General features: G+C 42.8%; 1 protein-coding gene and 1 non-coding gene across 11 annotated transcripts in view; one reads left to right on the top strand and one right to left on the bottom strand.

Moving 5' to 3' along the window:
• Window positions 1-21,440, top strand: part of FHIT (fragile histidine triad diadenosine triphosphatase) — a 1,457,066-nt gene that overhangs the window by 1,361,172 nt on the left and 74,454 nt on the right. The gene's annotated exons all lie outside the window — the stretch shown is intronic.
• Window positions 17,770-17,876, bottom strand: LOC113919002. Its single transcript, XR_003518749.1, has one exon. It is a non-coding gene; the product is annotated as a U6 spliceosomal RNA (small nuclear RNA).

Below are 21,440 nucleotides of genomic sequence, written 5' to 3'. Positions count from 1 at the left end.
ATAGGCATTGTGATGATTAAACTAGAGAGCCTTTGAAATACTTAAGATTTTCTTTCTTTCCTGGCAAGTTCACATAATACCAGATGAGTTGTTTGAGTACCTTTGTCTTATTAACTAGGTGAGTTGGTGGTATGTCTTTATATACATATAAATATGTACATATAAACACATACCACCAACTCACCTATATATGTATATGTATATGTATCTGTATGTATACATACAGTGATTTTTCAACCCTCTGTTCCTTAAAAGTACAAAACTCAAAACTCAGCAGATTGCTTACTTTTGAAAAATCACATATAGTATAAGAAAGAGATTTTCCCATAAATCCGTCTTAACCAAGGATGTGACATGGTTGAAATAGTGTTTTTCAATGAGCACGGAATTCATTTTCTTGATTCAAAGACTTAATGAATGGAATTTGGCCCCCAAACTCAGGCAAGTGCTTGGTAAATCTATGGGAACGGGTCATATCTAGCCATTTGTCTGGGAACTTTGCATCTCTCTTTTAAAAAGATACAGACTTCAAATCACCACCCTTTATCATCTGCAGGCACATCTACTTGGCTGAGACGGCTTTGCTTCAGAGTGTGAAGAAAGTTGTCAGGGACTAAGAGATACATCAAATGTTCTTTGAGAGATGTAGCAGAAAACCAAAATTATATTGATTTCTTAGAAGTTACTGAAGCAACACCGTAACTTTCATTCTGGATCTTCCTACTTACTAGAGTGCATGCCAAGGGGAAAATGTCTCCAGTCCTGGAAGCAAGAAAATGTAGTTTATTTCTTTTTCTTTGTTTCTTGTTTTTGATGATCATTTTTAAAAAGCTATATGAAGATAGAAAAAAGGATTGCAGTCTGACAGTAGAGTTCAGAAATGAAAAAATCAAATGAAATAGCTATTTCTTTGCCTTAAACTCCAAATAATCAGTGATGTTGCTACCTTGTTCACAGAATCGAACACTTGTGTTATCCCGTGATGTTGTCAGAGTGTGGTTTTCATTTCAATTTTAGGAAAGATCATAAAGGATTCTTACATAAGTCGCTTGAAATAGAATAGAGATAGATCTCTAAGTGCTTCTTTCATGTGGGACATCAAAATTCATTTCAGGATGAGCAATTTGTGTTCAAACGTCACATTTGCAGAGACCAGTGGATTAAAACAATAAAGATGAGATGGAGTGGAAAGTTCAGAGCAACGCAACACACAGCACTTTAAAGACAGAGTTTAAAAATACATATTTCCCACTTGTCTCCATGAGTTTGTGTCTATACGACCAAAGAAGATGGAAACTGCCAATTTTAGGCAATTACAAAATGTTAATCTATCACATCATGGTTAACACTCTTTGGCATCAGACAACCTTGAGTTTAAGTACTGGCCCCGCCAATTCCCAGCTGAGTGACAGCTTGTCCTCTCTCTTCTCTGGGCTTCATTATCCTCATCTGTAAAATGGGATATCCACAGTGTTCATGTTAGTGATTAAATGAGATCGTGCGTGTAAAGCATTCAGTATTAGCAACTCTCAGTATCAACACTTATGTATTAGTATCCACACACATATTCCATTGTCACAACCCCCCCCCCAGCAGAATGATATCAATGCCATGTTAACCATACCTTATGTTGTTCTCTGACACAGAATTTTGTATCCAGCAGACAATCACTAATTATTTGTTGATATTCTGTCATAGAAATGTCTGTTATTTTTGCCATCACTGACTTCAGATGTCATTCTCTTGGACTGTGTTATTCCAATTTAACTCATCAGTTTGTCCATCACGGTTGAATAACTGAGCAGTACGGCTAAAAGAAATCAGTCAAACTTGTTCTCTGATTGAAGTGCCTAACTTTTGCTTACAAGGTGGGGGCAGGCTTAGATCAGAGGCTGAGCTCCAGTGGCCCAGAATATGCACACGCAGGATGCTTTGAAATGAGCATGGAAATGCTTTGAAATGTACATTGCACAGCATGGTATAACACTCAAAAGCACTTAGTAAATACTCGTTTACTGGCTTGTTAATGACTGGCACAGAAGGCATATTTGACAGCTGAGTTTTACCATAAAATATCACTGTCTTTAATTATGTGAAAGGATTTTGAAATCTCTTGAATGAGGCGTATAGGAAGGAAAAGGTATCATCCTTGAGAGGGCCCATAAGATGCCATAAAGTAGACTTACTACTTGCTATGTGGAACTATGGTGTAAACAAACAAACAAACAACTTGCAGTAGTTACCAAGCAAAGTCTCATCAGAGCCATATGAGAAATTTGGAAATACATAGGGGTGTTTTTGTGACATTGATCATGGGGGTGGGGCCAGGCGGGGCCAGGCGAGACAGATATCCCTACCTTCATGGATCTTATATTCTAGACACAGGCAATAAAGCATAAAAATAATAAATGAGTACAGTACATATTAGGCTGAAAAACAAAGAACAGTTGAGGGGAATAGGATTGCTAAAGGGAGGTACATTGCAGTTTTAAGTAGGGTGGCCAGAGTAGAAGAGAATAATGGAGTTAGATGTGTATTCACTCTCATTTACTCTGTATATGGAAATATACTAGTGAATTAAACCGAAAATAGCAAAAAGATTCATGTTTTGGAGGATGCCCCAGAGCTGTGGCAGGTTAGTGAAATCAGTTTCAGCTGTCAAGATTCCTTGTTTTAAGCAAGAAAGCAGCCTTAGGGACATTACTACTAATGATGGATGGATGGATGGATGGATGCATGGATGGATGGATGGATGGATATAAAATTGCCATGTAAATGGTCATTAAAAAATCGGTAAAGGATATCAAATTTCCTTGCGTTCAGATGCAGTCACTTCATGAATTCAGACTGCCAGCTCTGCTGGGGACATTTGCAAAGCTGGCCCAGAGCAGATTGGGCAAATGGTTTTCTGGGACCCACAGAGTCTCAGTCCATTGACTTGTGCCTCTTCTCTACCAAAGGCCCACATGGGAACCTTTAGTCCTCTCTAGCGCGAGACTCACTGATGCACAAGATAAACTGAGGACTTCTTTCAAAGCCTGATTCTTAAACTGTCTATGTGCCTTAGACATAGTTTTATTCTTCTGCAGACCCAGCAAATTAGATGAGTGAACCTGAGCATTTTTCTGAGTGTTCCTTACTCCAGACTGGGGAACGAACTGATAATGGAGAAGTCTTCATGGATGGACGTGGCCAATGTTGTCAACTTCTTTCCTCCTCTGAGGCCACAGATATGAAATAAAATAACCAAAGTTGCAAAAGGATTTATTTCTCCTCTGAACCATAGCAGAACTCACCTGTCCCCTAGAAATTGATGTTCTCTATGATATAAATGAGAGTGCCATTAACACCTGCTGAGGCCCATGGGAAGTTGTTCTGACCAAAGAAACATCCATTTTTAAAAAAAGCACACTCAAAAAGAAAATGACAAGATCCGAAATGAAATATCAAACAAGTAGGGATGATCTTCGTAGAAAATCCATCCAGAGAAGAAATATGAAGTTAAGCAAACAGGCAACAATACAGCAGCATAGGCACTACTGAAGAAGAATCCAACCCTCTGCAAGTCAGCAGGAAGGGATGCTCTAGAAGTGCTAGTCAAGATAGTAGGAGGCCCCAGGGGCAGGCTGCAACACTTCCAACAGCAAACCCAACCAAATAAATAAAACCTTTGCTTCATTTTACCAAAACATATGCAGCACTGCAGATTTCGAAAGTTCTTTGAGAGCCCCTTTGCAGAGCTCACTGGAAAATCCAAATAGCAAAGCTTCCCAGTAGGAGACATAAGTAAAGTCTTAGAAAGATGCCCCTCAAACATTAGTCCACCACAGTGAGGATGGGGAGGAATGGAGGGAGGCAGGAAGGAGAGAGTGGTTGAAAAAAAGGAAGAAATGGGCAGAGACATTTTAGAAGCCGGAAACTGGCAGAAGACATGTAACTTACCTTTGGTGCATTGCTGTAACGCACTGAACCTTCACTGATGGTGTACTCACTGTCTCTCCCTAGGAGAAGGGGGGCTCCCTTTTCCCTTCAGTAGGGGACTACTCTTGAAGTATCAAATTTTACCCAAGCTAAACACTGTTCAGCAACAGTGTTGCTGAACCAGAGTACAAAAAGAATGTAGCACAATAGGGAATTTCCCCCAACCTTTTGCACATGGATTTTGCTGCATGGCCATGTGAAAATTATCAAAGGGTCAATCAGTTTAGAGGCTGACCTACCAGACGTGTAGGGGGTGCTCAGTGTCTCAGGTATTGTGCTAGACACCTAGCCCATGTGGTTACCTTCAGTATACACAACAGCTCCCAAGGTCCGATACCCAGTGTGAGGACCTCCAGCTCTGTGGCTAGTCAGTTTCTACACTGCTCTTCTTTTCTTGTCTTCTCTCCCTTCTTTAGCTCCCTCCTTTCTTAATTTCCTCCCTCTTTCTCTCTTTCTGTCTTCTCTCCTTTGTTCCTTTTTTTCCTCTCTCCAACTATATGGAGAAGGCAACTCTCTAAGAATTGTTCTGATCTTGGTGCTTAAGGCTTTGTTGGTCGGTACATCGCCGGGCATCAGCAGGGCAGGCTCAGTGGTGGCTGGGTGCCAGGCACTGGTGAGCCAGCCTTGTTTGCACTACCAGGCTCTCTGTCAGAGCTGAGCCGAGGGGACACTCTGCAAGGCAGGGGTGATGCCAGCTAGCATCCCATCTGCTCTGTGGGAAAATCATATTGTGCTTCCCCGGGGGTGGGTGTGAGGAAACCACATGAGAAGAGGCAAAACTGCAGCTGTCTCCTTGCAGATGATAGGTGTGGGGTGTTTGCCATGGTCGTCTCCATAGGAAGCTGGCAGGAGGCACCCAGTCTCCAGAGCATTCTCCACACCTCCTAGGCCCAGAAAAGACCACCCCAAAAGCCAACACCAGTGGCTCTGCTCCCACAGATATTATTGTTTTTGTTCTCTCTCCCCCTTTTGCCTGCTTCTCAGGTTTATTCGTTTGTCAGCCCCTTAACCCATGGGGTTCTTCAGAATTTCTCCCTTGGCCCACTTGCCTCCATGTGTGGTCTGGTCTGGTCTACTCCATGACTTCTCCTGTCCTAGGATCATAGCCCCTCAGTCTTGATCTTCAGCCCTGACCTCTCACCTGAATATTAGGCTTATATCCCCAGTGGCTTCCTGGGCATCTTTATCTGCACTTTGAATTCAGAAAGTCTTTAACTTGGATCCTACTCACTTTCCTATAATCATCTTCTCTTTCACGAACCTCATCTTGGTTAATGGCATTCGCCCAAACCTCCAAATTGGGAATATGAAACTGATGACTCTTCTCATTCTCTCGTTTCATACATTGAATCAGCCAGAAAAGCCTATGGATTCATCATGTTGTCTCTCACTTTACTCTTTTCTCTTGCCCCGATTCAACTCCTCCTCGCCATTCTAAATTGGCTCCCCTCCCCCTTCTCTCTATCGCCAGCAGGTGCTGTAGAGCAGAGACATGCAAACATTTGTAAAGAACCAGTGGCAAATATTTTAGGCTCTAGGGGCTATGGATCAGAATCACCAGTAGTGGACTGAAGCCAGGGCGTGTTCATACTGTTAAAGCCTCTCAGGTAATCCAAGTGAACAGACATGTTTGAGAATGGATAGCTTCTAAAGCTGTGCCTCTCAGATGTTAGTGCATGTAAGAACCACATGGAGGACACATTTATGAGAGCAGATTTCTGAGCTGCATTGCTGGAGACCCATTGAGAATCTTGTTGTCCAAGGATTGTACCCTGAGAAACACTGACAAAGTATATAAAATTAAAACACATTAGCCTAGCAAATCAAATTTTCTTCATTATCTTGTCCTAACCCCCTTGCCTAGCCATCTGATTTGTACACGCCACTCTCGGCCCTGGGCTCTATGTGTTATTCTCTGAGTCTTCGTGCACACTCACACTTCTGAGCTTCTGTGCATGGAGGTGCATGTGCTTGGAATGGCCTTCCTTTCTCTTCTCTAGCTGGAGAAATTCTACTCATTTTTCTCTGGCCCTATTCTAAGAACTTCATATACTCTGGTTCAATTTCTTTCTTCTCTATTCTGCCTTAATAATTTGTTCATAATGCTGATACGTGTTATTATCTGTTTATCATTCATTGTACACAAAGGTGTCCCCCATACCAGACTGATTCTCTTCAAGGATGGGAACATCCCCATGAAACTATGCCTATCAGATTACCTGTTCCAACTCCTTCCTTCCTTCTTTCCCTCTTTCCTTCCTCCTTCCTTCCATCCCTCCCTCCCATCCATCTATCCATCCATCTGTCCAACCATCCAACCATCCATTCCTTTTTTTCCCATCAATTCACTAAGTGTTTTTTGAGTGTCTACTATGTACGTGGCATTCTTAGTGTTGAGACTGAAAAATAAAATGGACGAAAATCTTTGCTCTTATACAGCTAACATTGGAATAGGGGAGAGAGACACTAAATGAAATGAAGAAGTAAGAGATAAAACATATCAGATAGCATGTGGAGAGGATGAGAGAAAAATCAAGTAGGAAAAGAGGATTAGGAATTCTGGATAAGACTGAGAGAATGGGTGGAGGAACTGTCCTGATCCAGACTTGCCTGAACCATTCTGAATTGTTGCTGCTTCTTGCCTTTTTGTACTTTCCCCATTGTCTGGGGCAGCACTACGATCTTTCTAAGGCATGAAAGAGCCCATCTTGCCTACACAGTCTATAACTTTTCTTTGTCCAGATGTATAGCCTACTATTGCCAAATATTATTTTCTTCTAAGAGAAGTAAGAAGACTGTATTTTTCTATGACATTTCCTGATTTTAAAATATTGATAACTAGGGGCACCTGGGTGGCTCAGTCAGTTAAGTGTCTGCCTTCGGCTCAGGTCATGATCCCAGGGTCCTGGGATTGAGCCCCGCATTGGACTCCCTGCCCCACGGGAAGCCTGCTTCTCCCTCTCCCACTCCCTGCCTCTCTGTCTGCTTGTGCTTTCTCTCTATCTCTCTGTCAAATAAATAAAATCTTTTAAAAAATATTGATAACTAATTCAACTAAAACAAAACCTCTGCATCGCTCAGAGAAAGTACCTGTGTAGTTTCCACAGCCTACCAGTCATTGTCCTCTGAGTTAGACTGTGGCAGTACCAATGATTCCTATGAAACCTGCATAATTCCAAGTGTAGAGGCATTTGGATAACAGAGAACTTTGGCACATATTTGGCACTAAATATGTGTTTATTAAATTAAATCACTTATACTGCAGTATGAAAAGCCTGACCTTAGTACTAAGGGGCTGTGGCCTGAACAAGCTGATCAGTGCCCTTGCCCGGCCCCCAACCGGTGAGAAGCTGGCCCAAAGAGGACAGTGATTTGGCCAAGGCCACCTGGGCATTAGTGACAGAGTTGAACTAAAACCCAGCCCACTTTTGTATTCTTTCTACTGCTCCAGCCTGGTTTGGTTACAAATGTTGGAAATGGAGCCTGGGTGTTTAGCAAATTAACAGGCAAAGTATATATATCACTCAGTAGAGGAATGGGTAAATAAATCATGAAGGATCCATTCTATGGTATAATTCCATTCATCTAAGAATAGTAGAAACAAAACAAGACATATAACTCTATACATAGATCTGTGTGAATATACAGAAAATGTCTGAAAGAATATGAGTCAATCTGGTAATACTGTTCTTACCCCTGGGGAGGGGGGCCAAAGTAGGCCAGGGTGGTCAAAAGGGCGTATAATTTTGTGTCTGTTTTGAAATTTTATGTACAAATGTATGAATAAGTTAATCTGTATAAATGAAAATGATTTTTTTAAGAGAAAGAAAATGAGTGAAGAAGTACTGGTAATAATCTCCATAAAACAATAGGAAATATAGACAAACATATTATTCTGTATAAAAATAAAAGAGACGCACTTGCTAGGATGAGCAATTTCTGGGGCTTCATTTGGTCCAAAGCAGGCCAGAACCTAGAGAAACGAGTATGTCATTTTGGTTTGCGTGACAGAAAAGAAGTGGCAAAGAACTTAAGAGCATAATACTTCCCACAATTACATGTGAGCAGGGGATGCAAGGCGGCTAACAGCTTTCCCCCTTCCAAAGCCTGTGAGAAGAAAACCACTCCTTTGCTAACCAGGAGGCCATATTGTTAACAGAAGTTGTATCCGATAGTACATCTATGTTTAAACTATAAGAAGCAAGGGGAAAAAAAGGAACACAGCATATGGAACTGTTTCTATACCACTTCAAGTCAACAGAGACAATATTTTAAAAATAACCAGGAGAATTCTCCAGGATGTTTCTTTTTATCCGTGTTCCTCACTGCATTGCCATTTTTACTGACTGTGACACAAATGAGTCACTACAAAGAATAAGAAGCTGAGGGCTCATCTCCTCTCCGTGCTGATGAGGCATCTGGTTTCTCTTGCCAGGGCCTTGCTGGAAGGAGAGCATTCCAGTGTGGCTTTACTTTGGGGAGACTCATGTCCCCCCAACTCTGTCGAGGTGACCAGTTCTGTTTAAGGAGAGGTAGCTAAGTAAACATGATCTCACTGCATGACTTCCAGTGTCCATGGGAACCAGAAGTCTGGCCAGTCTTCTGGGACAACTAGGAAAAATGAATCCCAGTGAGGTCTGTGGTGCTCCCATAAGCAGATCTGTTGCCTTTAATAAAAGCAAATTTTACTTTTTATAAAAGGCTACCAGCCGAGCTGAATGGTAAAGAAATCCCCACCACTTCTCCCCCGCCAAAAAACACCTTATTTTTGAGATTGAAGAGTTTGAGGAGATCAAGGATCTTCCTCCTGGGCTGTTATTCAGCTGTATCTCCCTGTGACTGACTCACAGTGTCAAGGAGACAAAACGCCACCCCCCTTTCTCTGAATCTTGCAAGGGAAGCTGATATTTAGCAGCAGCTGCCCTGGATAGAGATTCCTTCCATCAGTGAATTAATCCCATATAGGAGCGGACAGTCTCGGGAATCTGTGTTCTCAAGCCCTGCACATGCTGTGTTTGGGGGAGGCTGAACAAGCTGGATCCCTTGTCTGGGGCAGCCACCCTTGGGGCAGGGGGGCTGAGCTGCTCCCTAATGAATGCTCCATACTTACAGCAGGGAAAGTGCAGGAGATTGCGATTCTGCTTTGAAGTTTTCTGTCTCCCTCTCTGGAGTGGATCAAAGACCTCTCTCTCTCTCTCTCACTCCTTTCCAGAATTCATACAAGTTCTTAATACAGGGCTCTCTTCTCTCCCCCATGCCTGCACCCCCCGCCTCAGTCATAAGCTATGGCTGTCCGCATTCTCCTCTCTGCCCTCTCTCCCTTCTTCCCTCCCTTCCTCTCTCTCACTTTCCCTTCCTGTTTCCTGTCCTCCCTCCCTGTCCTTTCCTTTCCTTTTTTGGAGTCCCCTAGAAACTCCCAGCCCAAGCTTGTAGAAAATAGGTCCTGGCTCTCTGAAGGGCTCTACAGCCTCATTTCTTGCTAGTAAAGCAAAGACTGTTTGTATTTTTTTTTTCCTTTCTATTTTTTTAAAGAAAGAGGAGCTTGGATTGGAGAGAAAATCGTTGTGAATAAAACCAATGAAACTGACAACCCAAGTTGGCCACAAAGCTTTCTAGGTGCCTTTTGAAGGCTGGAGGAAGGTTCTGGGACTGCCTCTGTGTAGCTCCAGAGTTCATCTTTCTTCTGACACTAATGCTGGTGTGCTGGTGGGGCCATGAGCAGCCACCATGGTAAGCATTCTCTTCTTGGTCGGTGCTGAGACTCTTCCCGCACCTGACTGGTGGGCATAGTCTCGTCTTGCAGACCAGCTTCTGCTGCACCCCCCTACACTCCAACGTTCCTCCTAGGATCTCTCACACAGCCCCTCTGGGATGGCCAACCTGCAACATAGGTACACTACCAACACACACAAATATTTAAGTTAAATTAAAAGCCGAAAGCCTTACGGCAAACCAGTTTTTAGAAAACAGAGGATCTTATAGATGGTAATTTAGACAATTAATGCAAAAACACCATCTGCTAAACCTCAGATCTACCAAGATGCCGGGGTCTGCAGAGAGCTCAGACTGTATGGGGAGCTGTCTCCATCTGCCTCAGCCTCATCTCTGGGAATTGTTCTCACCGAACAAAGGGTTACTGTCATGTCCTGTGCGTCCACACCAGTTCCTTAACAAGGAAGAGACCCCTGTCCCAGCCGTTTTCCTGGCTTGCGTCCTGTTCACCTCACTTCTGGTCTGCTGATTTTCTGTAGAGCTTCAGAACATCCATTTAGCAAACATTTTCTGAGCATAAAACAATTGCCAGTCTTTAAAGGGGATATACATGTGGATAAGGAGCCATCCCGCTCTTAAGACAGGGAATGTGGTTCAGGAGAGGGGAGAAGGGGAAAGTTCAAAGAGAAAAAGGTTGACAAGCCAGGAAGGCTCCTACAGTGGACTCTGAGAGACACACTTTTCTCTCATTGTGTGTTTGTGTAGCACCTTCTTGTCTGTGCTCCTGCCTCCCAGCATGAGCTAGTGAGCTACTTTCCTGCTCCCCTTACTCATAACTGTCTGGGAAAAAAAAAAATGCATTTAAATCATCCCACATGGCTCTTATTGTTCTCTCTGGTAATAATATGTGAGCATGACACCGGGATTCACCATCACACCTTCCCATGGACCTTAAACCATCCCGTAGAATGTTCCTCCTTTTCAAATCACACCAGGAAGGGAATTAACGGTATTCTAAATCCAGGCTTACCATGCCTGCAACTGAGGCTGGTGGTATTGTTTAAATTTTTAATGAAAGCAAAAAGACTACAGCAAATAAGCAAAAACCATATTGAGGATGACACAATGATAACTGCCGAGTGTTTACCGTGTGCCAGGTACGGTGCTCATGTCTCTGCATGCATTATTCCATGTGATCATCCCAGAAAGCCTGGGGGCAGGGCTCCCTGTCCCCATTTCACACAGGAGGGAATGGAGGCCCAGCAGAATTAGCTGCCTTACGCACCATCTCCCAAGGATTCCGTTTGCAGCCATGTCTTTGCTGTCAGTCTGTATCAGACATGATCTTCTGGGGCCAAGCCCACAAATGGACTGGCCTTCACAGTTTTTGTTGAGTAAGACACGCCCAGTGGGTAAGTGGGTTCACCTTCCTGAGAACAGCTAGAAATGGCCAAATGTCTTCTCTTATGGTTTAAGAGGGTTGCATACTTTTTCCTGGAGTTCACTTTCAGTACTCTCCTGCTTGGCCCAGGCTGATCTTTCCCTTCCCTTCCACATGGCCTGGACAACAGCTCCAATCAGAGCTGAAGTTGAACAAACAAGGCAGAGCCCACCTGGGCCTCCAGCAAAGCATGTAATGGACCTGGATGTATGTGGGATGGGCCCACTCCTCATTCTCATTGTGCCTAGTCCAATTTCTCTGAAGCAGATTAAAAGTGACAATCCATGTGATGTAAGTGTCCAATAAGTCATATTTATTTATTTTAAAAGTCCTGCTCCAGCCTTTTGAGCAAGAGCACATACTCAGGATTATTAAGCAACCTGCTCCTTCGTTCTAGGGTGCAATGACCTTAAATGTTTTCTCAGGTGTATCTACCCCTCCCACCACTGTAGCCTTTGTGAGACCCCACTGATAAGTAGAAACTCAGCAAAGGAAACTAGAAAAGGAAAGGCGATTTCCAGTAAAAGAAAGTCCAAAAGGAAGTGGGCTCTGGATTGGGAGCTCCCTGAGGGAGGGACCCCATGCCTAGCTTTCCCCCACAAGTCTGGAGCTCTGTGGAAATTAAATGGATAATAGGGGAGGGATATTATTTTTAGAGTCCATGTGGTCTAGGGAAAAAAGAAAGATAAAGGACCTGTATGGGGGTCTAGTTGGACCTCCACTCACATTCACAAAGGGTCTCAAATTGTGATTTCTGGTGTTACTTCCAAACGAGTTGCTCTATATATGTATATGTGCTAAAGCATTAACTTGTTAAATGCAGACATTCGTAAAATACGACCAAAATTTAAGCTTTGTCCTGACATTTCGTCATGCTGTAGATTATCAGCAGCCTCGAAGATCACCAGTGGGAAGGATCCCGCAGGACCTCAATGGCTTTTCAGTCCTCCCAGACCACGGCTGTGTGCATTCTGACGTTTGGGCCAACACTAAGCTGTTGGCCATCATTTATTTCTCCCAGAGATTTGGAAGTTTCTACATAGTTTGCCTGTAATGCACAGCACACATGGAGCGTTCTCCAACCAGCCTGAGCTTGTTCTAGCTCCGTTTCACTCAGAAGCTGTGAATCCTTCCCTGAAATACTAGCGGCATATCTTTTCTTTGCTCAGATTCTCCTTGTATAATTGCCAGAGGATAGCAGATTTCCCTTCTCTGAATCATTCTCTCTGCTCAGTGCTCGACGTGTCTGTGTCTGTGTATGCATACATGTATATATTTTTAAATTTTATTTTGCATGGAGAGCAAGAAGATGAATCTGTCCTCCTTTTAGGATTCCCTATTAGAGACAGCTCTGACTCTAGGTCATTCGTAAGCCCATCAGCCCATCAATATGGTAGCTCCTAGCATCCAACACCCCGCTCCCATCACAGAGCCCTGACTTAACTTGTCAACTCTCGTACCTCAGTATCCCTCTCCATGGCCTAACCACATGCCACACCAGAACAATGACCTATCCAGCTGTTTGTTGAATGGCAGGTACACCCAGCATTGCATCAGGAGCTGGGAATACAACTGTCTACAAGGCATATATATGAGTCCCCACCCTTGGGTGTTTACATTTTCATGGGGAAGACAGGCTTTCCTCCTACCCCTAAAATACCATCCAAGTAAATAAGATTATCTGTGATAATTGCAAAAGGATCAACAAAAATCTTGCCTGATATGAAATTCTTGACAACCCTCCCAGCTTATTTTTAATTCTTTAAGCTCTAAAATCAACCTTCCTGTTCCAAAGAGTACCTCTAAACCCTTGCTCTGTCTCCTCTCAAAAATCCATGAATTTGGATTCCACATTTATTATTAACCAAGGGTTCCAAGAATTATTTTTCTCTTCACGCATTATGCACTCTGGCAGCACACTGACTTGCCTTCTTAAGTTGGCAGAGAAGCATGAGAGGGTAAGTCTTCGTGCAAACCTCATCGAGAGCCAGAAGCCACACGTTTTCCAAAGTGTAAATATGCAGCCAGTCAAGGGCCTGAGATGCAGAGCCACATGAAAGTGTTAAAGTAAAATAAGGTTGACCGTGCCACTTCATCAGAAATAGGCAGTGAACTAGATGTTATGAAATGCTTATAAGCCTAGGGAGTAAGGCGCTCAAAGACAATTACCAACTAAACATTTCATTAATGAAATAATAATTAATTATAATTACTAATTAAAATGCAGGATTATGCTGTTGGTTTTGAGCATTAACAGGAGTAATGACATTACCATTTTTAATGGAATTCCAGGAACGAAAATTATAACAACTCACAGAAAAGATATGGTTTGCACGTGTGATTAGGAGTTATTGTTAAACCCAGGGGCATGGAATTTTCCCTGCTGGTGAACTTAAGTTAAGTAAGTTTAATGTGGTGTAATTTAATTACTAAGCATAGTTTTCTTTCTCAGTGGGAAGAGATACCAGGTTTATGGTTTAAAGAACAAAAGGAAGAATGTAAGTAGCTATGGGTAACGATTGGCTACTAGCCGGAAAAATCAAAGAGCATTTAGCTGTCTTTTGCAGAATATTTGAGGGTAGATGTATCCTGGCTTGGTTGTAAATTTTATTTAATTAATGCTTGGAGGATTAACAACAAAGTAGCCTATGCAGACAGGGAATGTAGCGCTGTCACGTGTATCAGGAAAGTGAATTTCCATAGGAAGGACATCTCTGCTGAATAATTAATGCACGGGCATTTTCATAAATGTCAAATTCCCACAGGAAGCAGGAACTTAACCCTCAGTAATAAACCATTTAGGATTCATTAAATATAAGCATCGTTCTTAAACTGTTTGCCATGGCATGTGAGCTCATCCATAATGCAATATGTCGGTCCAAGCTGTAGTATAAAAATGCCCAACACTTGGCTTTGGGTGGTTGGAATCACCCTGAGCGTGCTTTCAGCCTGGTTCCACTCCAGCCCCTCGAGGTAATATCATTGTCATAAAGTCTCTAATTGTTATAAGGCCAAGATCAGTCCATAGTCGGTCAAGAAAGCTCATGTTTGCCTCTTATTTAGTAAATATAACGAGAGGCTCAGACCCTGTTTAGGTCTTCTGTATCAGGGTTCCTCAATCTCAACGCTATTGACCTCGAGGGCCAGATAATTATTCATTGTAGGCATCTCTCCTGTGCCTTGTTGGATGTTTAGCAGCATCCCTGGCCTCCACCTCCTAGATTCTAGTGGTAGGCACCCCCACTCACATCTCCCTTAACAGCTGTGACAATCAAAAATGTATCCAGACATCGCAAATACCCACTGGGAATAGGATCACCCTTATGTGAGAACCACTGTTTATGGAACTCACTCAACTACTTCCCGGAATGAGATCATTCATGGGGAGACACAGCTCCCTACTGAATTGAGCCTGAGAGGCTATGGGAACCCACTATCCCTGGTCACCCTCACAGTCACAGACATCCACAGGACCAAATGTGTCTTTGCTCTTAGTAACATTGGCTGTCCCATACGGACCCACATGTGGCTGTCACAGCTCCAGTCGTACCATTAAAATGAGAATCCCGTGACCCAGAAGTGACTGTTTTCCTTGCCCCGAGGCATCAAAATGACTGGTGCTATGAGCTCCCCGCTCCCCGCACAATTGTTCTGGACCTATAAGGGATCCAGTAAATCAGTGAGCTGTTTTGTTTGTTTTGTTTTTTGTTTTTTTTTCCCCGACATTAGTATTGAGAAGGGTAGCAAATGAGCTCACCCATGGAAGATTTTTCTCAAACTGTTTCTAAAGTCTGAAAACAAATCACAGAGCCTTTTTTCTTTTAATAGAATATAGATTTGATTTCTTGATTTTAAAAACACACTTAATTCTGTCCGGGCATGCAGGGTGCCCACACACTGACTAAAAAAAGAAACATAAAGCTATTTGGAAAATCTCTTTGTCTATACAAAAGCAGAAACTGATTTGACTTAATGATTTTTCTTCTTTTTGATTTCTATTTGAGCCAAAATGAGCAGTTATTTCTTGGTACCCCACAGCCATTGCCTCTGTGTTCTGTTACAATCAGGAGGATTTGATGTGCTCAGTGCAGACATGTCGTCCCTAGGTGACGTAAGTGAAAACGAGCATCCTGGAGATGTGTGAAGTCCCAGGGATGTGGTAACTGGACACGACCCATTTCACACTGAGGGGCTGAGAGTGGTCAGTTACTGCAGCCTCAAAGGGTTCTGACATTTTTCTGGTGGCAACAATTCTTCTCTTGCCTATCCACAACTCACACTCTGGCTTGAGAGCAGGCCACTGTTAAGTAATGGTGTCTTTCCAGTATTCTACTTGGAACAGACATGCTTTAAATTAACCAACCAAGGCAGTTCAGGAATCAGAACTAGAGAGCGAAAAGTCTACTTGGCTCCAAACCGGAGTAAGTCTTATTAATTCAGAGAGTAAAAAGCTTACATGTGCTAATTACCGAAACTACTAATTAGCTTTAATTAAGAGCTTGGAAGGAAGTTGAAGTGTGTTGCATTTGATAGTGCTGCTGACCTTATCAGTGTACTTTGCGGTGGGGGGGGGAGGTGGAAAAACAGAAAGGAGGTGTTAGAGAATTCATCAGAGAGCAATTAATTTAGGTCTTCTGATGAATATGCTATAAATTAACACATCTATGCATATCAGGACATAAAGGCATTTTAATAGAGCCTTACCAATATCAACTGAGGGTGCCCCAGCCAGTCAAGAAAATGACTCATTTCCTAGGTTATTTCTTATTCTGCCACTGTTTTAAACCGAGAGACAGGCTGGGTCCAGCCAGATAGATGCTTTTATAGGTAATTGCAAATAAGAAAGGGGGCCGGCTTTGGTTGCCTTTGCAGGGTCACTGTGAGGAGCTGTTCTTGGAGATGTTTGATGAGATGCTCAGAAATCTGTCCCATACCGGGGTCTGGCAATATTGTCCCCATCAACCTCTCATCTTGGGCTCTTTGTCATTCTGAATCCCTGCAGCCAGAACCCACTCCTTTGATGTGGCTGGGATTTTCTGTGCTGTTTTTCTTATGGCAAGACAGCTCTGCATCCACTATTCCCATTAATACAAATGATGTTAGTTTTCAAGGATCACCAATGCAGCATTTCATGCCCCAGACAAATGGAGCCTTCCTTGGGCCCTGGGAGCTGTCACTCGGACTTGGGGAAGATGCCCAAAGCAGTGCAGCATCTGTCTGTCTTGCCAGAACTTGGAAACCCTGATTCTCTTATCCTGTAGATTTGAAGCTTCTTGGTTTGTCCCTAATCTCTCAAAACTGACGTGTCTCTCGGTAACCACCAGAGGGATCCCATATAATGTGATAAAAATTATAATCAACGTGGAGGAATCACAGCTCAGCCCTTGTGAGCTTGCCTCTGAGTCCCTGGGTCTCTCTCTGGAAAATGACAAGGGGGAGCAAAGGATAAACAGTTTGAGAGAAGACTCTGCTTGGCAGCCTGAAGAAAGGCATCCCCCAAAGAGCGAGGAGCAGATCTGAGGACAAAGGGATCTGAGGGTCAGTCTTTCTCTTTACCTGGAGACAAATAAGACCACCAGACAAAAATATAAAACAAAACCTGGTTAATAGAAAGAAAGGACTCTTAATGTCAGTAGGTTTGGGTACTACTTGTTTATGAACCTGTGTTCAGTAGTTGAGCATATATAATGAGATTTGTTATAAGGGCTAAAGTCTTTTCCATTTTTTAAAATAGGTCTTTACCCCCATATAAAAGAAGAGGGAATCAGGTTGTCCTAAAATAGTTTGCTAGAGTGACTGCAACGAATCACCATACACTGAGTAGTTTAAAACAACAGAAATTTATTCTTTGCCAAGTTTGGAGGCTAGAAGTCCAAAATCAGGGTGTCAGCAAGGCCATGCTCCCTTTTCTTTTTTCATCAAATTATTTATTTTATTTTTACATTATACATATTTTCTTTCAATGGTATTTGTGTTTGTATTATTTTATACCCATCGTTAGCACAATTACTTAGTACTAAGTTTGTATAGAAGAGGAGCTAGTGCTCACAAGTTTCTTACACAGTTTCCCCCGTTGATCAGTTCTTTGCTTTGATTCATCCCGTAGACTGCTAAGAACATTTTTGTTGTTTTCCTAAGAGACTATGTGGATAATATACATGCTTTTGCATTTGAATATCCGTTTGGGGAGATAGGAAGTTTTTGCTACTGTAAGTGACCTAATTTTCCTGCCTACCAATGTGCTTGAAATAAAGAACAGCATCCTGCTGTTGTTTTTCAGTTTTTATCTTTTTTTTATTTTTAATTTTTTATTGTTATGTTAATCACCATACATTACATCATTAGTTTTTGATGTAGTGTTCCATGATTCATTGTTTGTGCATAACACCCAGTGCTCCACGCAGAACGTGCCCTCTTTAATACCCATCACCAGGCTAACCCATCCCCCCACCCCCCTCCCCTCTAGAACCCTCAGTTTGTTTTTCAGAGTCCATTGTCTCTCATGGTTCGTCTCCCCCTCCGATTTACTCTCCTTCATTCTTCCCCTCCTGCTATCTTCTTCTTTTTTTTTTCTTAACATATATTGCATTATTTGCTTCAGAGGTACAGATCTGTGATTCAACAGTCTTGCACAAAAAAATATGGAACGCTTCACGAATTTGCGTGTCATCCTTGCACAGGGGCCATGCTAATCTTCTCTGTATCATTCAAATTTTAGTATATGTGCTGCCGAAGCGAGCACAAGGCCATGCTCCCTTTGAAGGCTCTAGGGAAGAAGCCTTCTTCCCTTTTCCCTAGCTTCTGGTGGTTGCTGGCAATCCTTGGCATTCCCTGGCTTATTAGTGCATCTGTCCGATTTCTGACACCAGCTCTATATGGCCTTCTTCCCTCTGTGGATGTCCGTGTGTCTCCAAATCACCCTTCTTTTATAAGGGCACCAGTCATGGGATTTAGGGCCCACCCTAATCCAGTGTGACTTCATGTAACTAACTGTATCTCCAAAAACCTATTTCCTCCAAATTTTTGGAGGGCACCAGTCAACCCAGTACACATTCTTTAACTTTTTTTTTTTTTGAAAGAATGTTTTAACTTAACAGTCCGAGACATGGAACAGGCCTGATATTCTTGTTCTAATATGATTTTCTAGGTCATGGATGAAATCTATTATGACCATCTGGAAAATGACACTTCTGTGATCCCCTTAGATTCCCCCTCTGATTTTCCTTAAACCAGCCTCTCAAATATAATGCGTCTCCTCCAAGCTGTTGTAAGGCTTGTGGCAGTGCTGATAGTGGCTTTTGTGTGTAAGTGTATGTTGTGGTCAGAGCACCAGAAGACTATAGTGTTTCCACCCTATAGTCCTTTCGTAGCTAATTTTATTGCCCTTGACTGTCCGGTTTTATAGATTATTCCTGAGCTTCTTGAGTCAAATCGGTAGTTAAAGCTCAGACGATCCTTATTTATCCCTGCTCTTAATACATGCCTGGCTGCACCAACAGCCCGCTGAAAACTCCAGATCAGCTCAGCAGAAAGCTGTACGTTCAGGTCAGACATGCTCAAGGGAGGGGAAGATTGCCTGCGGTGTGTCAGGCAAGTTGGCAAACAAGTGTCAACAGAACAGGAGGCGGGAGGAGAGCAGCAAGAGAGGAAATCGGCAGGAGAAGCGGGCTTTGCTAGACTTGTGCTTTCTGATACAGCAGAGAGTGGCCGCAGGGCAGAGCTGGGGTGCTGGTGGGAGAGGTCATCCCAGGAAGCTTGGCTGAGAAGCCCTGGCTCGCCGTCCTTCACCAGGCCACTTCTCGTGACAGTGCCCCCACCACAGGGATTCTAGCCCTGGCTGGAACTCAAACCTCCTGGAAGGCAAGAGCCCGCCCCCTTGCAAAGCACGCAGTTGTCCTGCAATCCCGAGTGCCTTGTAGGAACATCTGCATCCCCCAGACACTAAAGGCCACTTACTGTGTGATTTGATTTATATGAAATACTCATAATAGGCAAATCGATCAGGACAGAAAGCAGATTAGTGGTTGCCAGGGACTGGAGAGAGGGGGAAATGAGGAATTACTATTTAATGGGTACAGGTTTCCTTTTGGGATAATGAAAATGTTCTGGAACTTGATAGTGGTGATAGTGGCTCAGCATTGTGAATGCACTAAATGCTGTTGAATTAATGGTTCAAATGGAGAGTTTTATGTGTATTTTGCCATAATTAAAAAATCTGCTTCCTTCTGATCTACCCACTGGTTCTCTATCTGCCCCATGAAACCAACCTGGAGTCTGATTCTTCTTCCGTGGGAACATCATTTTAATGTGTTTTTCTCCTACGTCTGTAGGCACTGTCATGCCCCTGTGTCTCTGCTCTTCCAGACTGGTCACCATGTGTCCTTCAAATGCTCATCTTTAAAGTTGCTAATCCAGAATAGCTTCCATTGGATAATAGCTCCTTTTCCCTTGCTTTTCTGAAATTATGGTATAATGTTGCTGTGCACTGTGGTCGCCCTATGTTATGGTTAGCTAATCACCTGCTGAGGCCTGGGACTTAGGAGGCCTGAGTCCTGACTCTAACTCGCTGTGTAACTTTTAAAAAGCCATCAGTTTCTCTGGGCCTCAGTTTCTTCACCTGTAACATGAAAAGACAGGACCTCTGAAGTCTTTTCTAAGTCTCAAACTTTATATCCCATTGCCTTGCTCATTCCAGAGGATGGCACCCACAGTGAATTCCTGTTTTCTCACAGGCATTAAGCTAGATCTCCCCCTCACACACCCCCCAAATGTATGACATTGGATTTGGGAGGCTATATGAAAGGCTCCCTGGGATTTCAATGAAATCCTATCCAATTCGATATAGTGCAACATTCCAAAATACAGTTCTGGGTGTCCATTGAAATAGCTAACCATTTATAGTGTTCCCGTTTTTCTGTAATCCAGAAATCTGGGCATGTCTTCAAGCAAGTTCCTGAATAGAGTTCTCTATAGGAGAGGGTCATAGCCAGAGCCTTGGCTTCCAGTGGAGACCTCTTTTCTGGTGCTTTCCCTATTCCCCAGAGGTGTGACAATGGCCCTGGTTATGAGTGTTGTTTCTAGAACTGTCTGAACTGAGACTAGACAATTAGTAGAGCAAAGAAACCATATGACTTTCTGAACATCTTTCCCTTGTCTTTATCTTGAGATGAAGATGGTTTTGGTGGTTTGCGTTTGATTTTGTTGTTCTCGTTGTTTCTTCAGTAATGATTTGGGTCAAGTTACTAGGAGGATATCATCATGTTCCATAGCTGCCTCTGGCCCCACCAGCTGGGGATATATATCATTTGTTAATGTGCAGTTATTCACTAGAGGCAATAATGACTGTGCATGATGGGAGAGAGGCAAGTAGATAAAAAGTCTCATTCGGAAATGTTACTGGGGATCTAGAAGCTTCCCCTAAAAGATTTTGATGTAGCCATGATCAGTCTAACTGTAGTAGTAGGATGAAGCTTTGGGAAGAACATACAGCTTGGAGGTCCAAGAGCTAGATTCAGTTTCCTCCATTTGCCAGATTTATAGCCACAGTTGTTTTTTTGTTTGTTTGTTTGTTTTTGTTTTTGTTTTTGCCTCTCCGTGCCTCATTATTATAAGCTACCTTATTTGTAAAATGGGGACTCTGGGGGCTTAAATGAGGCATAAGTGTGCACTGAGCATGGTATGTGGTATGGTACTTCGCAGATGTCACTTACCTTTCCACTCCTTTTTGGGAGATTGTAAGAATCATGTGAGACAATCTACATGAAAAGGAATGTTATAAAACCCAGGGCATCAGTTAGGTTATCTGGCAAGAGAAGTAAAGAGTAGAGTCAATTTTTAGGCATCAATCTAACCTCTGATCATTATCTGACTCCCTTGGAAAGCAGGACACTCTTTTTTCCATAGGTAAGAACCCTAAAGGATTTATATGTTGTGTCATGGGGGAAAAAGAGTGAAGAGAAGGCTGGAGTCCATGCCTGGAGAGTTGGGGAGGGTGGGACAGTGGACATGTCTGATATAAATACAGGACATTGTAAGGAGAGTGCAAATTTTGTGGCATTGGATGGGTCTTCTCCCTGACTGTGGATCCCCAGGTTTCATCTGTAAAATGAATTGCATTAAATCACTTTTAATATTCCTGTTGGAAATAGAAAAGCTGGGGGTAAGAATCACCCAAATACTATTCCAGTGCTTCACCAGCCCTCATCTCTCTCTTCACAAGTTCTGAAAGGGTAAGTGAGTACAGAACATGAAATCACACAAAAGGGCTCTCTCAGTCTTTGATTCCATGCCCCATGCAAATTTCCAC

Source organism: Zalophus californianus, chromosome 1, assembly GCF_009762305.2.
Source record: "Zalophus californianus isolate mZalCal1 chromosome 1, mZalCal1.pri.v2, whole genome shotgun sequence".
NCBI lineage: Eukaryota > Metazoa > Chordata > Mammalia > Carnivora > Otariidae > Zalophus > Zalophus californianus.
This window is presented reverse-complemented; position numbering and strand designations above follow the sequence as displayed.